This window comes from Castor canadensis, chromosome 7 (genome assembly GCF_047511655.1).
Source record: "Castor canadensis chromosome 7, mCasCan1.hap1v2, whole genome shotgun sequence".
NCBI classification, from domain to species: Eukaryota; Metazoa; Chordata; class Mammalia; order Rodentia; family Castoridae; genus Castor; species Castor canadensis.
Window position 1 is genome coordinate 116,869,542 of NC_133392.1, and position 20,120 is coordinate 116,889,661.

Sequence of the window (20,120 nt, forward strand, 5' to 3'; positions counted from 1 at the left end):
GAGAAGGTGACATTGGAGCAGGACTTAAAGGGAGGAAGATGTGGGATACACAGAATATGGAGGGAAGGGCTAGTCAGAGAAAAGGAAGAACAAGCATGAAGGTTCAAGGCCAGGGACCACGGAGTCAAGGAATAGCAAGGAGGCTCACATAGCAGAAGCTTCATGGGTATGTGATTTAACCACCTCACTCCTGTTAGAATGGACACAGCAACAAATGCTGGTGAGGATGTGAGGAAAAAGGAACCCTCATATGCTGTTGGTGGGAATGTAAATTAGTACAACTATTATGGAAAACAGTATTGAGGCTCCTCAAAAAACTAAAAATATGCCATATGATCCAGTAATACCAATCCTAATGACATACTCAAAGGAATAGAAGTCAGGCTACAACAAAGGCACATGCACACCCATGTTTATTGCAGCATTATTCACAATAGCTAAGCTATGGAAACAGCCAAGATGCCCTACTACTGAAGAATGGATTGAAAAAATGTGGTATTTATGTACAAAGGAATTCAACTAAGCCATAAAGAAAAATGAAATTTTGTTGTTTTCAGGTAAATGTATAGAACTGGAGAACATCATCTTAAGTGAAGTTAGCCAGTCTCAGAAAGCCAAAAGCCACATGTTTTCTGTCATATGTGGAATATAGACATAATGCAAATATAAGCAATATTATGAAAAACAGGTCACACTAAGGGGAGTTCACATATGAGAGAGGAAGGGTAAAAGAAGGAAGTTAAGAAGGTGAATTTGGTTGATGTACTTCCTATACAAGAATGAATATAGAACTTTAAATCCATTAAATCACCATAAGAAGGAGTCTAAGGTAGGAAGAAGAAAAATAGAGGAGATGAAACAATTCATGTCATAATACATATGTACATGGAAATGTCACAATGAAACTTCCTGTATAGCTATCTTAAATGAACAAAAATGTCATTTTTCAGAAACAGAGAACAGGAACGTAAAACAGGTCCCATCAAGGGGGTTGGTAGCAGTGGAAGGGGGAAGGATGTAAAGAAAGGGTATAGGAGGGAAAATGTAGTGGAAATATTATATACTTATGTATGAAGATGGAAAAATCAGACCTGTTGAAACTATTCCAGGAATGGGAGGAAGGATAAAGGAGAATGATGGAAGGAGTGAATTCAACTATTATATATTTGATATATTGTAAGAACTTTTGTAAATATCACAATGTACCCCCAGCACAACAATAATAAAAAAGTGAAATCCTTAATTTAAAAAAAAAGCTTAAGTTTCCAGTCAAACCAATGCTTAAATTAGAGCTCAGCTACTACTTTTGTCACTATCAGAAGTTATATCTGCCTTTGAGCTTCAGTTTTCTCCTCTACAAAATGGGAACACCAATTTTGCTGTCAGGGACAAATGAGACAGTATAATAAGCCTAGCACAGAAATGCAGGCACAGCCCTGGTCTGTGCTGGCCTTGCAGGTGTTCCCAGACAGTCCCCAGAGAGAGCTTCCTTTTGCACCATCCCTGGAAGTGGGTCACATCCCAGCAGGCAGAAGCCTGCAGGCTCCATTGTCTCCTGATGCTTTTCCTAGTACCATGGCCTCAGACCAACCCTGGCATCTCATTTACCTTCACATTTGGTTTCAAACGTCCACAGCAAAGCTGGGGTCCAGGCAATGCTTCCAGCAAGATCGTGCCACTGGCTGCCAAGTGAAGAACGACTTGAGCTGTTGCAAACAAACAAAGCAAAACAGTTTCCAAGATGTAGGCCTTTTGTTTGTGTGAGCAGGGACATGAGCAAACACCGGCATGTTTCAGTTCAAAATAGCTTCTGGAGTAATTGCTGGCACAGCATTCCCTAATTACATAATGTCTGTCTTCCTTGGCAGTGACCTTGGTATTGTCTTTGGTGTGAAAAACATCAAGTCTGGAACTCTGCAAACTTAGCCTACTTAACTGTTTTGTGTACCTACTTCTTAGAGCCATCCAACCCAATTTCTTTCCTTTGTTCTTTTCCTTTCTGCCTGAAAATATTTATTAATAAATTCATAAAGTATTCAGATAAATTTGTGGATGACAGATTTATTTATTCCACAGATATTTCTTGAGCACCAATTCTATGCCTGGGAAGGGGCTATACCCAAAATTGGTAATGCAGGAGCTGTATAAAACCCCCTCCTGCCAAGAAGGCTGACGCACATACAAGGTATAGCTCTGTTCTAAAGAGCCTGATATTTAGAACTAGACACATACTTGGTTTTGAATCCAACTTCCATCTTATTTTACGCCATTGGGCAAGATACTTAAATTCTCTAGGGCTTAGTTTTGTCCCCTGTGAAACAGAGGACATAATTCCAACTCCCAGTGTAGTTGTGCACACTTTTATGTTTGTTTGTTTGTTGGTGGTACCTGGGATTGAACTTGGGGCCTTGTGCTTACAGAGCAATGCTCTACCACTTAGCCCACATCCCTAATCCTCTTGCTTTTAGTTTGTTTGTCTGATAGGTTCTCACAGTAACTTTGCTAAGGCTGTTTTTGAACCACAATTCTGCTACTTCTGCCTCCTGACTAGCTGAGATTATAAATGTGTGCCACTGTACTTGGTACAATATTTTTAAAACAATCAGCACTACATATGGCATAGAATAAGTGCTTAGAATCAGTTATTACTATGATTACTAGTTCTGTGATAGAGGTAGGAGCAAAGAACTATGAATTACCAATTTCTAGGGTATGGGCACCCAGGGAAGTCTCTATAAAGGCTAGATTCAGATGGCAAACAAGGCTTTGTCAGATGGTCAAGGAGAAGGAGGCCTTCCAAATATATGGAAAAGTAGGGAGAGGGATGGAGATAGAAATGTGCCATTTTTTCATATTTACAACTATTTATTGAGCTTCTACTATGTACTAAGCATCACACTAAGTTTTAGGGATGTAGAACAAACAAGACAAAGTCTTGTTCTCACAGAATTTACTTTCCTCAGGGAAAGATGCACTCTAAAGTAGAAAATTGATAAATAGGGAAATTTTGTTGCAATTATGTTTAATAAAGAAATAAACAGAATGATTTAAAATAGTGAACACTTCTGGATGTGGTATTTTTTCAGGTAAGGTATTCACAGAAATCCTTTGAAAAAGGTCTGACTAAGCTGAGCCCTAAAGCATAGAAAGAGGTGGGCTTGGGAAGAGCCAGTGAAGAGAATTTCAAGCAAATAACAAAGGCCCAGAGGTGGGAAATGGCTTGCTGGGTTTAATCAACAGAGAGCAGGACCATGTGGATACAATATCATAGCCAGAAGGGTGAGTGGCAGGGTGGGACCAGGGAGGTTGCCAGAAACTTGTTTTTGTTTTGCTTTATTATTTTTCATAGTCAATGAGGAAGTGATAGGAAGATTTCAAACATGGAAGGGGCATGGTCAGATTTATATTTATTTGCTGTTCTCTGTGGCTGCTGTATGGGTTCTAAGTTGTAGGATGTCTGGAATATAAGCAGAAGATCCATTAGCAGCTATTGCAGTCATCCAGACAGGAGATGGTCTTTGTATTGCTTTTAAGAGAAGAGGCCTGCGAGCATGTTTGCTGCCAATGGCAAGGATTTAGCAGAGAATAAAGAGGGAATGACAGTATCATTTTACCCTTCAGGCTCGGCTCATTCACACATTCTTCAGAGACCTCCCATGATCACTTACATGGCACAATACTCCATAAATCCTCAATCTATTCTGTATCACACTGTTTATTTCATTCATAGACATAATTCCCTTGTTTATTTTTTCTAGTTATTTATCTAACATTGGCAGCTCTTAATGATGAAAAAGAAAGTAATATATCTGAAGGAATTGAAATGGTGATGGATTTGGGAGGTTCAGCCAGTAGAGCTTCATAATAGATTAAATTGGGGCAGAGAAAGTGTGGGGAGAGGGAAAAATCAGGGCTCCTCCAAGGTATTTTGCTTAAGCAAGAAGGCACCATTTTCTGAGATGAGGCAGAGTGTGAAAAGAACAGCATGGGTCACTATGAAGAGCTCCACTGATGACATATTAAATTTGAGACCTCTATTTGAAAATTAAATGATATCTAGGGTTCAGGGTTGGTCTGTGCTGTAAGTATAAACTTGGAAAACAGTAACATTTATGCCGCTTAAAGCCAGGGTAAACTCATTTAGGGAGAATGTGTAGATGGAAAAGACACAGTGCCCAAAGCCTAGGGGCTTAGGATAGAAGGAGGAGCCAGCCAAGGAGACAGAGAGGACAGCGAGGTAAGAGGGAGAACAGGAGGAGTGAGGTTGTATAAGGCAAGAGAGGTGAAAAGTTCAAGAAGGTGCTTTGGAATCCCACTGAGAGCTGAAACTAGGACAGAAAACTGTCCGTTGGATTTGGCAATGTGGAAGGCATAGGTTCCCTTGGGAGTGGTATAGATGGAAGCCAGCTTTTGGGATGGGTTAAAATTGTGAACACAAAAGGAGAATTGCAAATGTATCTGTAATTCTGAAGTTTAAAATTCTGAAGTTAAATAAAAAATATTATCATTTGTGAATTATAAAGATGGTTATAGGAATGTCTATCTTTTTACATGTGTGTTCTTTTTTACTTTTATTTTCTGAAAAAAAGGAATAATGCAGTCAGGCATGGTGGTATACAGCTGTAATCCCAGCACACAGGAGGCTGAGGCAAGAGTATTGCAAGTCTGAGATCAGCCTAGCTAGATAGCAAGAAAAATATGGAAAGGAGTATGGAAGTGAGAATGTGAAAACAATAGGAGACAACTGGAGAAATTTGGAGAAGTTGCAGTGAAGTGGGGCAGTAGCTGGGAGGTGGAGGTAGGAGTCAGGCAAGGTACTGTTTGTTTTCTTTGCTTTTAAATGGGAGCTGGGAGAGCATGTTTAGTGTTTGATGGAGGATGGAAAAGAGAGAGGTTAGGTGTAAAGACAAATCCTTGGCAAGAGAGAATGGAAGGAACCTAGAGGTGAGTGGTAGAGTTAAACTTTGAGGGATATGGGGACACCATATCCATGGGAACAGGAGGACACAGGTAGCATTAAGAAAGGTTTGGTATAACTGGTATGGAAACATGGCAGAATTCTGTAGTGATGTCTACTTTGAGTGTAGCCTGAGATGACCTCATGAGATAACAAAGGGAAGGTGTGAGCAGGAATATGGAAGGTGTGAGAAAAAAATGAAGGAGGTATGAGTGTTTGTCTCCAAGAATGAGAAAGGCTGAATATCATTGAGCTTCTTTGACATAGATCCATCATATTTGCTGAGTGCTTAGTATGGGAGTGGCAGTGCTTTTTAAAGGAAAACAGTAAGACTTGTTGAACATGTGTTATAGATCAGGGTCTATGCCAGGCATTTCATCTACAGTATTTATAATAAGGTTTTAGCAATGAGAAAACTGAGGTGCAAAGAGTCTAAATAATTTCTTCACGTTCACTCAGCATGTGTGTATATATTCCTTATATATGTATATACTGGACATATACAAATGTGTTTTATATATGTGCATGCATGTATAAATACACATATAAATATAAATATTCATATACACATTTATACTCTAATAAGATTCCATCTCTGTCTCAAGGAATTTATAATCTAGCAATCTAGCCAAGGATATAAACTTCATATAAAAAGAAGAGAGCTGAAGTCAGAAAACTTCAGCCTGAAAGCCAAATCCAGCCCACTGTCTGCCTGGTTTTTCTTAGAAATAAAGTTTTATTGGAACACTGCCATGCCCATTTATTCCCATATTGCCTTTGACTGTTTTGCAATATAGCAGCAGAGTTCAGTAGTTGCCCCAGAGTAGTTCCCACAAAGCATGAAATATTTACCTGGCCCCTTTATAGAAAAGGCTTATCAAACTATGGTAAAGTAGACGAAGCAGCTAAGATTGCAAAGATGGAGCTCCTCCTCTTGGTAGTGATCAAAGATTGCTTCAAGGAAGCAGTGACACTCAGATGAGCATGTTTTAGCATCTCCCATGTGGCAGGCATTCTTTTAGGTGCAGGGGGTAGACGAGTGAGCAACACAGATTGAAGTCTCTGCCCTCATGAATGTGGATGCATGTGTATGTGGAGGATTTGAGAGATGGAGATGAGAGAAAGTTCACTGCTGCTAAGGCAGAGCTGGAGCCCAGGGGCATGGACTGGAATGCCCAGGGAGAGATTAAGACACAGGAAAACAGTGCAGATCATGAGGAAGGCAGTGAGGATGGACCAAATTATTAATAGTGATTTCAAAGTGTGGTCCTCAGACCGGACCCAGAATCCCCTTGGGAGCTTGTTAAACTACATATTCTTGGGTCATTATCTAGACCAGCTGATCCCGACTCTGGGGTGGGATACAGTAATCACACATTTCACCATTTCCTCAGATGCTTCTTGGGCTCACTTGTACTTTGGGATCATTGTGGTAGAAGTTCATTGGTATCAGTTTCATGGAAGGGGTATGTGAGCTGTGCATGAGGTGTCCACAGAAAGAAGACTATAGGAAAAGGAGTGAAGACCTTCCCCATTTAAGAAAACTTAGAATTCGCCACCAGCAGTGATCTTCTCTAGCCACACCTGAGAAACCAATGGGTGATGATACTTGCCTGGGACTTGATTACCAAGGAGATAGGGGACCTCCTAAATGAACACTCAGTGTTAAAACAAGAGAAAGCCTGAATTGATGCAAATCTGCACTTATCAGGAGGAAAGGATGGTGCTGAGCACATTGTGAGGAAAGCTGTCACATTGGGCTCACAGCTCAGGCCCCCACATCCTCATTTCTAAGTGAGGTCTGATATAGACAGTTCACTGAGCATGTCAGCCCTGCTACTGTCCTTAAAAGCTCTCAATTAACATAGGTGAGGCACAAACATTAAATTTGGATTGAATTGCTGACCATAAAAGGCAAACTTAACAGCATAGGTAATTGGGTGGGGCTAAGTGACGAGGAATAACTTGTGGGAAGGTGGTACATTATCCTTAATGACAAACAGAAAGGTGAATACATCTATTCAAGCAAGAGAAACTGCTTGAGCAGAGGCTCATAGTAGAGATGGCACACAAGTGATGTAATGAGTGGACTTATTTGGCTGCCACAGGAAGTTCATGTAGTGTGGTAATAGGCATTAAGTCTGAAAGGTGGTTTCAGACCATATGGTGAAGAGCCTTGAATGCCAAACTAAGGACTTTGGCTTTTATCCTGAAGGCAGTGGGGACCCATTTAGGGTTTTTTGTTTGTTTGTTTTGTTTTTTTAAATCGTGGGGTTATATGATTAGAGCTGCCCTTTAGGGAAATTAAACCAGTGGAAGGATGGAAGATAGATTATAGATGAAAGAGAATGGAGGTGAGGAAACTCATTATGATATCATTGGAAGGTCTTGGTGAAAAATAATGAAGATATGAATAAAGTAGAAGCAATAGAAATGGAGCAGAAAGAGGGGGTTTTGAGAAAAGCATAGAGAATCTACAGGAGTTGGCAATTGAATGGAGAAATGGAGTGTTTTAATGGGATGAGTTTAAGTGATGCTGGAGTTTCCCACCTGGCTAACTAGGGAGAGAAGAGCAATTTATAGAAAATGGGAGAATAGGGATGGATAAGTGGGAAACGGTGTGGAGCCACTTGAAATTCCAGAGGGACTGCTGAGCTGTTGGTTAAAATGGAGGAACTGTGGGGAGGTTAATGATGACAAAATAGGCATGCACAGGAGTTTGTCCTCCTTTGTGACCAAAAGCAAAGCCACGTGCGTCATTGACTATAACCAACATAGTAATTCAGATGCTTCCATGCTTCTTTCTCTCTCTTTCTCTTTCCCACTCTTTCTCTTTCTCTCTCATTCTTTCTCTCTCTCTCACACACACATACACATAGAGAGAGAGAGTCATACACTGATTCAATAAATATATTCTGAGTACAAAATATTGGGTTATGGCTGTGTATTATGAAGACTGTACTTGTTCATTTAACTCCATGTGGTAAAATTCCTGCAAAAAGTCCAGAAAACATGAGAGTGGGGAAAATCTAATGATAAAACAGTGTGAGTCTACCAGGGAAGAATGAGCAAAGCTGATTAGGAAATGGATCTCTTTCCAAAGGTTAATTTTTAAATATTTAAAAAAAAAGAAAACTGATTAATGCTTCAGAGGAGAATCTCAATGAGTTGGATATTGCTATAATTTTTTCCCCTTTTTCTTCTTTTATTTCTTAACAGTGCAATGCAAATCAAACAATCTCCACAACCCCACTGGGCACATCAAGAAGGGTTTCTCTTGAGCCAAAATTACCAAGCCAGAAATACACTGAATGCCCTTTCTTCCACAAAAGCAGAGTGGAAAATAAAATGTAGTTCTAAAACTTATTTCTTGGGGAGAAAGGAAAGTTTTTAAGAAATTAAGCAGCCATTTCAAAGCCAAACAATTAAAATTAGGTCATGAGTTAGTCAAGAAACTGAAAGGTACAAGAACTGTAGAAGAAATCAAAGTATGTGAATAGCTGTGGAGTGCTAAACACTTAAGTCCTCCACCTGAGTCTTCCTTTAAGCCATGCACCCACTGCCCTCTCTCCACTTCCTGGAGAGAATCCTGCTTGTCCTAGTCTCAAATGTTGGGGAAAGTAATCTTGGTTTTGTTTGCATCCTGCTTCTAAGATTTAGTAGCTGTGTGACTTTAGGCAAATCTTTTAATTTCTTGAGACTTTTCTCATTTGTTGTGAGAATTAAATTAGCTGATGAATGAAGAGCCCTCTGCAGGATTCCTGGCATGGAATGGGTACTTTTTTCTGATAAACTCTTTATTTTACAAAAGTTGTATATTTACAGAAAATTGGGGACATAGATTTTGAGGAGGAAGACCACCCAGTCTAATCATGACAAAAAATATCAGACAAATCCCAATTGAGGCTTATTCTACAAAATACCTGACCAAAACTCCTCTGAACTGTTAAGGCCATAAAAACAAAAGGAAAGTACGAGAAATCATCACAGCCAAGAAAAGCCTAAAGAGACCTGGTGATTAAATGTGGGGTATCCTGAATGAGACCCTGGAACAGGAAAAGGACATTAGAGGAAAACTAAGGATATCTGAATAAAGAATAGAATTCAGTTGATACTAACATATCAGTATTGGTTCATCCTGAGACATATACCACATTAATGTAAAATATTAATCATATGGAAAACAGGGTCTGAGTTATATGGGAACTCTCTGTAATAGTCTTTGCAAGTTTTCTTAGCTTTTGTCTTATTGACTTATGATTGTTGATGTTTGCCATGATCACCTGACTGAGATCATGTTTGTTAGCCTTCTCTACTCTAGTCACCCTGTTGGCCAACTTTCCATAATGTGTACTTTAAAGGGAAGCCACTCTGCCCAGTCCACAATTAAGGACTATGGAGTTTGGTAACACCTTGTTGATGACAAAAGTTTTTGAAATTCTTCTGCACAGGTGATTTGTCAGCTTTTCCTCATGTATTTATAGATATGATCATGTATTATAGCAGTTTAGACTCAAAGATATTTATTTTGAGGTTAGTGTTATAATCCAATTTTATTCCCAGATTGTTGTGATTTTTAGAACCTCTTTCAATTGGCTTCTGCGTCCCTTTGGCATAACCATCTGTGTGTGTGTGTGTGTGTGTGTGTGCGTGTGTGTGCATGTGCACATGTGTGTTTCTTTGTTTTCTTTCAGCACTGTCTTACTTTCTGGCACAATAAAATGGCCTGGGTTTATCCAGTATAACGCCCCAGACTTAGATTTAACCATTTATCTAAGGAATCCTAGTTGTTTTGATTGAAATGGATAATTTTTAATAATATATTTTTAATAATATATTTGCCCCTTCAAGGACACATAATGAAGATAATAAGAATTCGCTATGTAAGTTTTTAGACAATGTTGATAGTATAGAAAATTAGGTGACTCAAAGTAAGCAAATACTTCCTTTCATGTATTTTGCATACCTGTGTGTTGCAGGATTCCAAGGATATTAAGATAATATAGAAGACATATGAAGAACGTCATGTGTACTGCTACTCTATGCACTGTTCTAAGCACTTTATGTTCACTTACTTAACCCTTCTAACAACCCTGTGAAGTGTTGACCCTATTATCATTGTCACTTTATTCACAGTTATGCAGGATACCCTTGCAACTTAGAGACTGGCTCTTGCTAGACAAAACAGATAAGCAGAGGGTAGTTAAGGCAGGAAAGAGGCACCCAACTCAGCTGTGAAATCAGGAAGAACCTCCTGGATGAGACAACACCTGAGCTGACTCCTGGTGGAAGAAAAGGAATTACAATGCAATGCATGGGTAGTTGTCCAGAAAGGAGAAAGACCTGGAGTAAACACAGCAAGAAGCATAAGCAGTGAGACATTGCTGGTTGAGGTTGACTAGGAAGACGCGGGATGCTGTCTTTAAGTGCATGTGTGTTGTGCTAGGCAAATTGGACCTACCTGAAAATGACAAGGACAAAGGGAGTGACTTGGTGAGATTTGAGTTATAGATAGGTCCTTTTTTACACAGTATAGGTGACAGATGGGAGGTGTGTAGCAAAAAAAAAAAAAAAAATCCAGGAGAGAAATTTTAGGGTCCTAAAACAAGGCAGTGGTGTTTCCAGCTAGAAAAATTAATATTATTAAATTAGAAGAACCTGGATTTTAAGAAACACTGAGACTCTTACATTTCTTTTTTTTCTCCCAGAAGGTAGAGTCTGAATCCCAGGGCAATAAAATAGAAGGGATTCAAGGAGAATGAATGTGTTAAAGAGAACTTCATGAATTTGATTAGAGCATTCTATGATGTGAGCCTTGAGAAACTGAGTTTGTCAGAAAAGGATCAAAGATAGAAACACTGTAGCATTTATATATAACTATAGTAGCAGTCATATGCAAGATTAATCAAATGCAATTATTATTATAGTAGAAAGAATATGGGATTTGGAGTCAAGCCAACCAAGGTTAAATTTTGCCTCCTTTACTGAGCTGAGTTATCTCGTTTATGCCTTAGTTTCCTTGTTGGCAAAATTGGAAAATGGTAACATCTACCTCTTGAGATTATTATAAGAAAAAGAGTTAATGAACTTGACACCAATATATGCCCCACCTATGATTATCTTAAAGCTGTTCAGAGCTTTATTGGTTATCTTCTAATAGGTTTCACTTAATTTCTCAGTTACCTTTTAAGGGTAAATTTTAGAAGCCAGAAAATTGGATACAAAGAAGGGAAAGAATTTGTCCAAAACTGAAGAGCTCTCAGAACAAGGTTTTTGACTCTAAACCCAGAATCTCTCCACTATATTTGCATCAGACAGAGACATGTTAAACATGAAGCTGGTCCTTATTCAATTACTTTGTTTATTCATTTAACAAATATTCAATTAAAAGGCTGTCAGTGGCAAACATTATTTATGATCAAGACAGAGCAGAAATCAGACACAGTTATAACCTCATGGTTTTAACATTCTAATTGGAGAGATACACAAACAAATAATAAAACATGATATTGGAGTTGATCAGGTACTATAAAGAAAGAAAAAACTAATTGCCTAACCTGCAACATACTCTTTATTAACCCTGCTTTAACTATCTTGCCCAGATTTAATTTTTCACAGGTGACTATCCTACTATAGTGGGTATCTTTCATTTTAGGACCTGTGTTCTCTATTAGTATTGTGGAGAGAGAAGAGCTATGAGGGTAGGAAGTCTGGCAGAACAGTGTAAATACAGGCATCAAGCTTTCCTAAAAACACAAGCAAAAAGTTCCATGTAAATCTGTGACCCCAGTATTTTAAAGACCATTTGTAGTTGTTGGCTTGAGTGGAAGGCAGAGGCCAAAATACAATTATAAAGAACAAACTAAGGAAGAAAACAAGTAAGAAGGTATAACAGCTTTCATCATAAATACCTTCTGAAATGTTCTCGTGTCTTTTCTTCATTTTTCTGCCACTTATTTCCCATAAATTTTTTCAAGCTACTTTCACCGTACATGGCGATACAAGCACATTGTCCTGTTGCTAAGAACTCTGTTCAAACATAATTTATAGTATGTGCGTTATATTCTATCATGTGATATAGTATCATTCACTTAACCATTTAATGTTCAAGTTGTTTCCAGTCTTTGGCTTACTATGTACCTGTTTCTAGGTGTCTATATAATCTTTTGGGTATCATTTTTTCAAGCTAAATGGCCTAAAGCAATAGTTATTATTTCCATGCTTCTGTGGAGGTGACCAGGGGTTCTGCTACTTTAGCCAGGACTCACTCAAGCACTTGCTTTTGGGTAGAGAGGGTCAGTGGAGCTGGAAGGTCCGAGATGGCCACACTCATGTGTCTGGCAGCTGGTGTTGACTGAGTCATTTTCTATGACACCTTTCATCCTCCATTAAGCTAGACTGACTTCCTCCTTGTGGTAGACTCAGAACAGAAATCTGAGAGGGTCAACAATGCTTTAAAGACCTCTAGTGGTCTAGACTTTACACCTAGTGAAAAGTTACTTCTCTCATATTCTTCTGGTCAAAAAAAGTCACAAGACCCATCCACAAACAAGAGATGAAAATTAGACTGCATCTCCAGAGTGTCAAAGTCATGATAAGAAGGGGGAAGAATGATGCCAGCATATAAAGAATTTATAACTGTCAGTGTACCACAAAGGGATTACTGTATTGTATGCTGCATTGAACTCTTTCTTGTGATCCTAGTTGTTGAACCTAGGACCTTGCACATTCCAGGAAGCACTCCACCACTGAGCTATACCACCCAGCCTCTGAAATGAACATTTTTCTAAACTAAACTTTATGTTTTAAAGTCTAAAACATTGTTTCTTTTGAATTAACCCCTAGAATTAATTGGCCAGGTAATAGGAACATTTTTAAGGCTCTAGATTCAGAGTCTTGCTTTCCAGAACATACTTTATGACCCTTCACTATCTCTACTTTCTAAGACAGAGGATATTCAATTGGTCATCTCCAACCAAGAAAGCTATTTCTAATGTTTTCCTTTTACAATTAGGTGTAGGTTTTTTTTTTTTTTAAAAGGAATAAAGCAGCTCAGTGGCAACGAGCTGGATTTTTCTGTCTGATTAAGAATAATGTTCTCCTTGGCAGAAATGAAATCTTGAGTGAGGAGTTGGAGGCAGACCAGATTTCAGATCCATCTACCAAACAAATCCCTTGTGATTTGAATGTATGAATTTGTTGAGATTTCCTGATGGCTAACAATATGCCTTCATGTTAGCAATGACAAAAAAACTAATAGCTGGGCATGATATTAAAAAAAAGAAGGCTTCTTTTTCATGTAATTGAATTCTTCAATCTTGCACTGCATTCATTGAGAAGAACTCTTGGGATGAATTTCTTTGAATCTCTGCTGCTGATTTTATTTTCTGATATGTTGACCTTCTTCATCTCGAAACATGTTGCAAGATTGGCAGGCTTCGTTTTCTGTGCATCAGATATAGTGAAAGCTGTGTTAAGGCTCCTGCCATTGAAATTTATTCAGTGTGGATGCTAATGAAGAATTTTAAAGTGATCTATTCTGGATCATTCCTCTTTTTCTCATTTCTCTGTAAGGGGGAGAAATAGCATCTTCTTAGCAAGGAGAACTAAAAAATAATGACTCCATGCCTCATTCAGAACTTAGTCTGTTTTTTCAGCCCACTCTATTCTATTTTGAGAAGCAAACTATAAATCTGTATTAAGGATGGTGGTGATTATTATTTTTATTAGTAGAGATGGAATGGCTAAATATCTTACTGGTAATTACCCTGTTTAAATGTCCTCTGAATACATCAATTTATATAATGCACATATTTACCATTTTAGGGTATTTGCAATGTAAAAACACCAATTTAGGCTTTGGCAATTCAGAAATGAATTATTTGTAGACCCTTCCTTCAGAGCAGCTTACAATCAAGTATGGAGGGTGGACATGAAACAAATTGATCCAGGTAACTATAATTTCCAAATATCATACCCAGAAAAGTATTTCAACAAGTAAAGAGTACTTAGAAATAAGAAATGAAGGAAAAGAGTATCTTAGGAGTACCTTCCAGTAAGCATAATGAGGAATGTGTTGTTTTATTCTTTTTTCTTTTTCTTTGAGACAGGATCTCACTGTATAACCAAGGCTGATAGCAAACTCTCTATCCTCCTGCTGAGTGCTGGGATTAGAGTTGTATACCCCAGAACTGGGAGAGGAATGCATTCTTTATCTACCTTCTGCCTGTGAGTTGAACTAGAAACACCTGCCAGGCCTCCATGCTAGTAACAAATTAGCCTCCTGGGATTTTATCACATGCAACTAGAAATTCACTAGTTCTACATAAGTTTAATCTTATTTCTACTTGATGTTTATGGTTATGCATATGACTACAGGGTCTCCCAAGTGGGTAGACTGGTCTGACCACCAGCCTTGAGAGCACTCACAACCCACCCAGCTCCTCTGTTGAACTTACTGTCTTACTCACTATAGTAAATATTTTCAGTTTTCTCTGTTCTCCTCAAATCATAATTCCATCCAACCTGTTTCTTAACTCAGACTCAGCAAACGATTTTGCTCCTATTTTACTTGCAAAGTAAATCTGTGCTGGTAGAGTGGCTCAAGTAGTAGAGTACAGGCCTAGCAGGAATGGGGTCCTGAGTTCAAGCCCCAATACCACAAAAAAAGAAAAAAGAAAAAGAAACTCCAAAGTAAATCTGTGAAATGAGAACTCCCTTTTCATCCTCCCACCAAATGTGCAAACATAACTAAATTGCATCCTCCTGCCCTCATTCTGTCCTATTACCACAGAGAAGAGTGGTCCTGGCTCCTTTTCCAAGGTCAGTTCCTTTACATGGGGTATGAAATGTTTCCCTTGGCATGATGTTCCTTCCCATCCTTATATAAACATGCTCAAGTCACTTCAGCCTTGAATTGATCAACATAACTTTCCAGGAACCCCAAATCACCTATTAGCTATAGCATTTTTCTTTATCTCTTCTCTCTGCACAGCTATTCTTAAAAGATCTTTTATTATTGTCCTCCTTTCAAACATTGTGATTTTTTTTCCTTTGGTCCCTTTTTTGTTTATTCCACTTGAACAGCCCTCCCTGAAGTTGCCAAGTGATGTTGTTGTTCTTAGATATAAGGACCAGTCCTAGTACCCATCTTCCTTGACTGCCCTTCCATGTTTTGCATTGTTGATCTCTCCCTTCTCAATGAAAACTCCTTTCTCCATCTTCTTGGGGCATGGTTCTCCTGGTTTGCTCATTCATATCTGGCCATTCCTCTGCCCTTTCAAGCCAATTCTTTTCAACCAGGTCATTACATAGTGGAGTTTTCTGAGTGTCTTCCATAGGCCTCTCCATATACTCCTTCCTCAGATATTCACATCTATAGCCTCGGGTCCCACACAGATCATATCTCCAGTGCAGCTCAGACCCACATTTCTAGTATATCATATTTGCACTTAGATATCTCAAAAGCACCTCAAACTTGGCATATGCAAAACAAGAGTCATAATCTGGTCCTCATTCAGAATTTGCCATCTCTCCATCACTACCTTTTATCTGGTTGCCTAAGTTAATAAAAATCTAAGAGTTACCTCACCCTCTTCTTCAATCCTCGTACGATCACTGAAGAAATCCTCTAAATTTGAACTCAAAGATTACCTTGATTTATCCATTTCTTTCCACCTGCACTGTCTCCACCCTGTTACTAGCCCCTGTCATTCCCTCTTTGGGTCTATTGCAATGGCTTCCTGACTGGTTATCCTGATTCCCCCTTATCCTCTTTCAATTTATTCTCCATACAAAGCCAAAGTAATCATCTTAAAATACAGGACTGATTGATCACTCTGAATAAAATCTTTAGCAGCTTCCTGTGTCCTACAAAACAAGAGCCAATCTTTAAAAAGTCTTAAGAAACCATGTATGGTATGAATTCTACCCACTTTCACATCCCACTGCTACCTACCTTACTCTATCACCCTTTCTTGCTACAGGAAGGCAGACTAGCATTTCCTCTATTGGAACACTCATCTTCTACTGATTACTTAGTTATACCTTCTTATCCATCAGAGTATGCACAGAAAGTTACTTCTTCAGGGAAACCTCCCAGAATCTCATGACTAATTCACTTCATGGTCTGTGGCGCATATTCTTCTGTGATTATTTGATCAGTGTTGGCATTTATCACTAGAGACTCCATGAGGGTAGAGGGGAATGTCTTTTTGGCTCACTGTTGTTTTCTTACTTCCTATTCAAATAAAATAAGTAAATCAATATATACTATTAAGAAGTAATAAGTTCTACAAGAAAAATAGAGTGAGGATTTTGAGAATGTTAGAGGTCAGTGGTGGTAAGTTAGGGATGTTTATTTGGTATGTAAAAGGCTATTTTAGATAGATAAGACATTTCTGAGGTAACATTTGAGCAGAGACTTGAATTAAGTGAGAAAGAAGACACAGAAAGAATTGGAAGAAGAGCTTTCTGGACAAGAAAAGTAAGTACATAGGGGAATATGTTTGATATGTTTGAGGAGTTGCTAACAAGTCAGTGAAGAATGAGAGGAGAGTCATGCTAATGGAAGATGAGTCTGGAGACAAGGGCAGGGTAGATCACGTAGAACCATGTGAGGATTCATACTTATAGTTGGACACCATGTTGGGTGAAGTATATTGCAACAACGTTTTTTTCCAAACAACAGATCTCTGGGCTCTGACCTGAATTCTGCCACCAGCAACTGAGTGGTGCTGAATGCAAATCACTATTTGTTTCTGTTCTCAGTTTCCTTCTGTTAATAAATGAGGATGTGAAACTAGACTATCTTTAATTTTCCTTATAGATCTAAAGCCTATTCTTTTATAAATGTGTTTTGATAAGGAGAACTACATTAAAGTACCTTATCTGCAACTTTGTGCAAGCAACTTTTTCTACCTGACTCTGTTTTAGTGTTTAGAAAACAGGAAAAGGATGGGAATGCCAATCAAAAGACAAGATAGCTGTGAATGTTCTTCATAAATTCTGATTGTTTGTTTTATAAACTTGTAACTAAAACTGACTGAGAATTTACAGTGTACCAGGTACTGTTTTAGATTCTGTATGGGGCTAATTCAAGAGTAATCTCAAGAGGTAGATGTATTTATCTGAGAGTAAGAGAGAGTAAAAGATCTCAAGTTAGCTCACATAGTCAAATAGCCAAATTAGTTTTGCATCTAAACCCAGTTGGTCAAAACGCAAAGGCTCCTCATTAGAACTCAAAGTCTAGCTATATGAGTGACCACAAGGGTGGGGTGGGGAGGTGAGGAACATTTTGAAATCCCAATCTCGGAATCATTGTTGGTATACAAGAAATTTATTTCAGCAATTAAAACTACCTGAACATCATCTATATTATAATAACATTTTCAGATCATCTGAAAATAATCATTCCTTCTTACATTTATTCACTCATCTATTGAATGCCTACAGTGTGTTGGAGCCTACCCTAATTGCTAGTGAACAGAAATGAAGAAGACTCCTTTGACCTCTTCAGGAACATTCAGTTGAAAAGTGAACATGGAAGCAAACGTTGTGTTTCTCTGTAACAGTCGATGTAAACAGAGCCATGCAGTGTTCAATGAGAACTGGAGGAGCTGTGCAAAGAAGGGCATTCACTGCACAAGGAAGGTTGCTCAGAGCTCACATCCATACTTAAGACATGGAGTCTCCAGCACTAAGGAAAGCAGGGTTTTCATCTGCAGGGTTTTCATGTGCCATGTTTCATAAACCCTGGTATGCATACTTATGCCATATTTTAATATCTGGGAACCGAGGATGATTCCCAGAATTGCTGACCTTTTATAATTGTTCTTTGTTGGCCAGCAGTCAGCCTTCATTACCCCTGCTCACACACGTGGTCAGAGCACCTTATACCACCATCACTTAACTGAGTTATGCACATTGCTGATACTACATCTACTGAGTTTGACTGAGAGCTGAAGGATCTTCAAAAAGATTACACTTGGATTCAGCTTTGAAATAAAAAGTTATTTGTACTCAGAAAAGCACAGAAACAGACCAGCATGATATATGATACAAATGCATCTAAGAGATTTCTCACTGAGTATAAAATAAAAATTCTAAATAACAAGAACGTAATGTCATAACTTTTAATTGACAGCAGCTTTTTTCTCCCAGTGGTACATAAAAGTACAGTACACCTTGTAACTGATACCTCTTAGGCTGGGTGAGCTGTTGAATTTATTAATCTAGGAAAATCTTGTAGTTTTAGAAACTGTATTAACTCACATTGAGCTCTGGACCCACTTTATACAATTCGAGCTGGTTTTGTGAACTTCTGCCATACTGTCTCTTGTGACTGAGTCTTTGAATTTACATTGAGGACTTTACTTTTTATTATCTTTATGCAATGACACTTTGTTCCACTCAGCTCAGTATTCCAGATTGTTGAAAATGACTTAAATTGTGATTCTTCTGTCCCATATAATAGCCACAGCTTGTGTCATCCATGTTGATGGCTCCTGGTCACCCAAGGATGACCTTATTATCCAAGCATGTTATTTATAAGGAATTTCACAGCTGAAGTGAGGTACAGAATGACCTACTCTAAAACAAGAGCGATTAACAAGTTTGGAGCATAGCCAAAATCAAGAACAAGGTTGTTATTGGCATGATTTTAATCATGATAGACAATTAGCCAAGTTTAATTATATTGAGACGAAAAACCAGAGTGAGTGGCAGTAATGAATTTCTCCGGGAATTCTCCTGCGTCTCCTACTCAAGCTGCCTGACCTATAAAGGGTGCAAAATGATAAAAGATATTTGCCCACACATGCAAGCTGTGTTTACCTCGAGGAGCAGCCGGTGTGGGACATGGGTCTGAAGGACTCCTTCCTGTGTGTGGACTCATTACAGGGCACAAATGGAATTCTCCAGTTCCACTGGCACTTTTCCTTCAGGAAGGAGATGCAAAAGAGAGGAAAACATCTTTTAGCTGATCTTGGGCACATTAAATGTTAATGTGATTATGTAGCTGGGGATTCTTTAAATGTCGCCTGTGGCTGAAGTATTACTGTAGTTGTGTGTTAGCACTTTTTGGTTTTATAAAGGCTTAATATTTTCACTGACTGTCAAGCCCAAGTAGAACACCAGAAACTTCAATAGAATCAGAAAGTGATTAGAATGTTAAAAAAAAATTAACAATTTGACAGTCCTTGCCGCTAGGTTTAGAAATGGAATTTAAAAGGAAATTCTCCTTAAGTCTCTAGTCTCTCTTTCCATTATAGATTTTAATTGACTTATTATAATTGAAACAGGCGAAAGAAAAGTTCTGCAGAATAATTGAAATTTCTATAGTTTATATAGTTCCTTAGAGTTCACAGAGTATGCTGATATTTAATCTTCACACCACATACTCACACACACACACACACACACACACACACACACACACACATGCAGGCACATGCCTGGAAAGAATACACTGTTGTCTCCTGTTAAAGATTTAAAAAGCTGAAGATTCAGGGTTTGTGACTTCTTTAAGTCAATTAGCAGAAATACACACAAGGCCTATGATTGCAAGACCAGGTTCTTTCTGATAGAAAAGCAAAAAACTAAACAAGGAGAATTTTAAGGTGAAGTTTGAGATTGGCTTTTCCAAGTTGGTGGACACCCTCAGTGGGAGAATGCAGTCTGTGTTTGTATCTGAGCTGTGAATACGTCAGCCTGCCAGCCTTCTTTACTCCTTTTCTGCTTTCCTTCTAATCTTCCTCTTTCTGAATACTTTTTTCAAAATATCTCCTGAATTTCCAGGAATAGTACTTAGTGTTGGGAATGCAGAGAAAAATATTATATACAAGTCATCCCATAACTCAGGTGCAGCTTTCTTCACAATAGCTAAAAAATGGAAGCAAATTATGTGTCCCTGGCTGGGTAAGTAGATAAACAAAATGCCATATTGTATATGTATAATGTGTGTGTATAAAATGTAATAATTTCTTGCTTTTAAAAGGAAGGTCTTCTGATACACGTTCAACATGGATAAACTTGAAGGTCATTATGTTAAGCCAGTAACAAAAAGACTAATAATCTATTATTCTTCTTGTATGTGATTCCTACAAAAGACAAATTCATGCAGAATGTTGGTTGTAAGGGAATGAAAGGACTGTGAGTGGAGGGT

The 20,120-nt window shown here is 38.4% G+C and overlaps 1 protein-coding gene across 1 annotated transcript in view; it reads left to right on the forward strand.

Annotated features, from left to right (window-relative positions):
* Positions 1-20,120, forward strand: part of Dab1 (DAB adaptor protein 1) — a 1,106,217-nt gene that overhangs the window by 634,198 nt on the left and 451,899 nt on the right. The gene's annotated exons all lie outside the window — the stretch shown is intronic.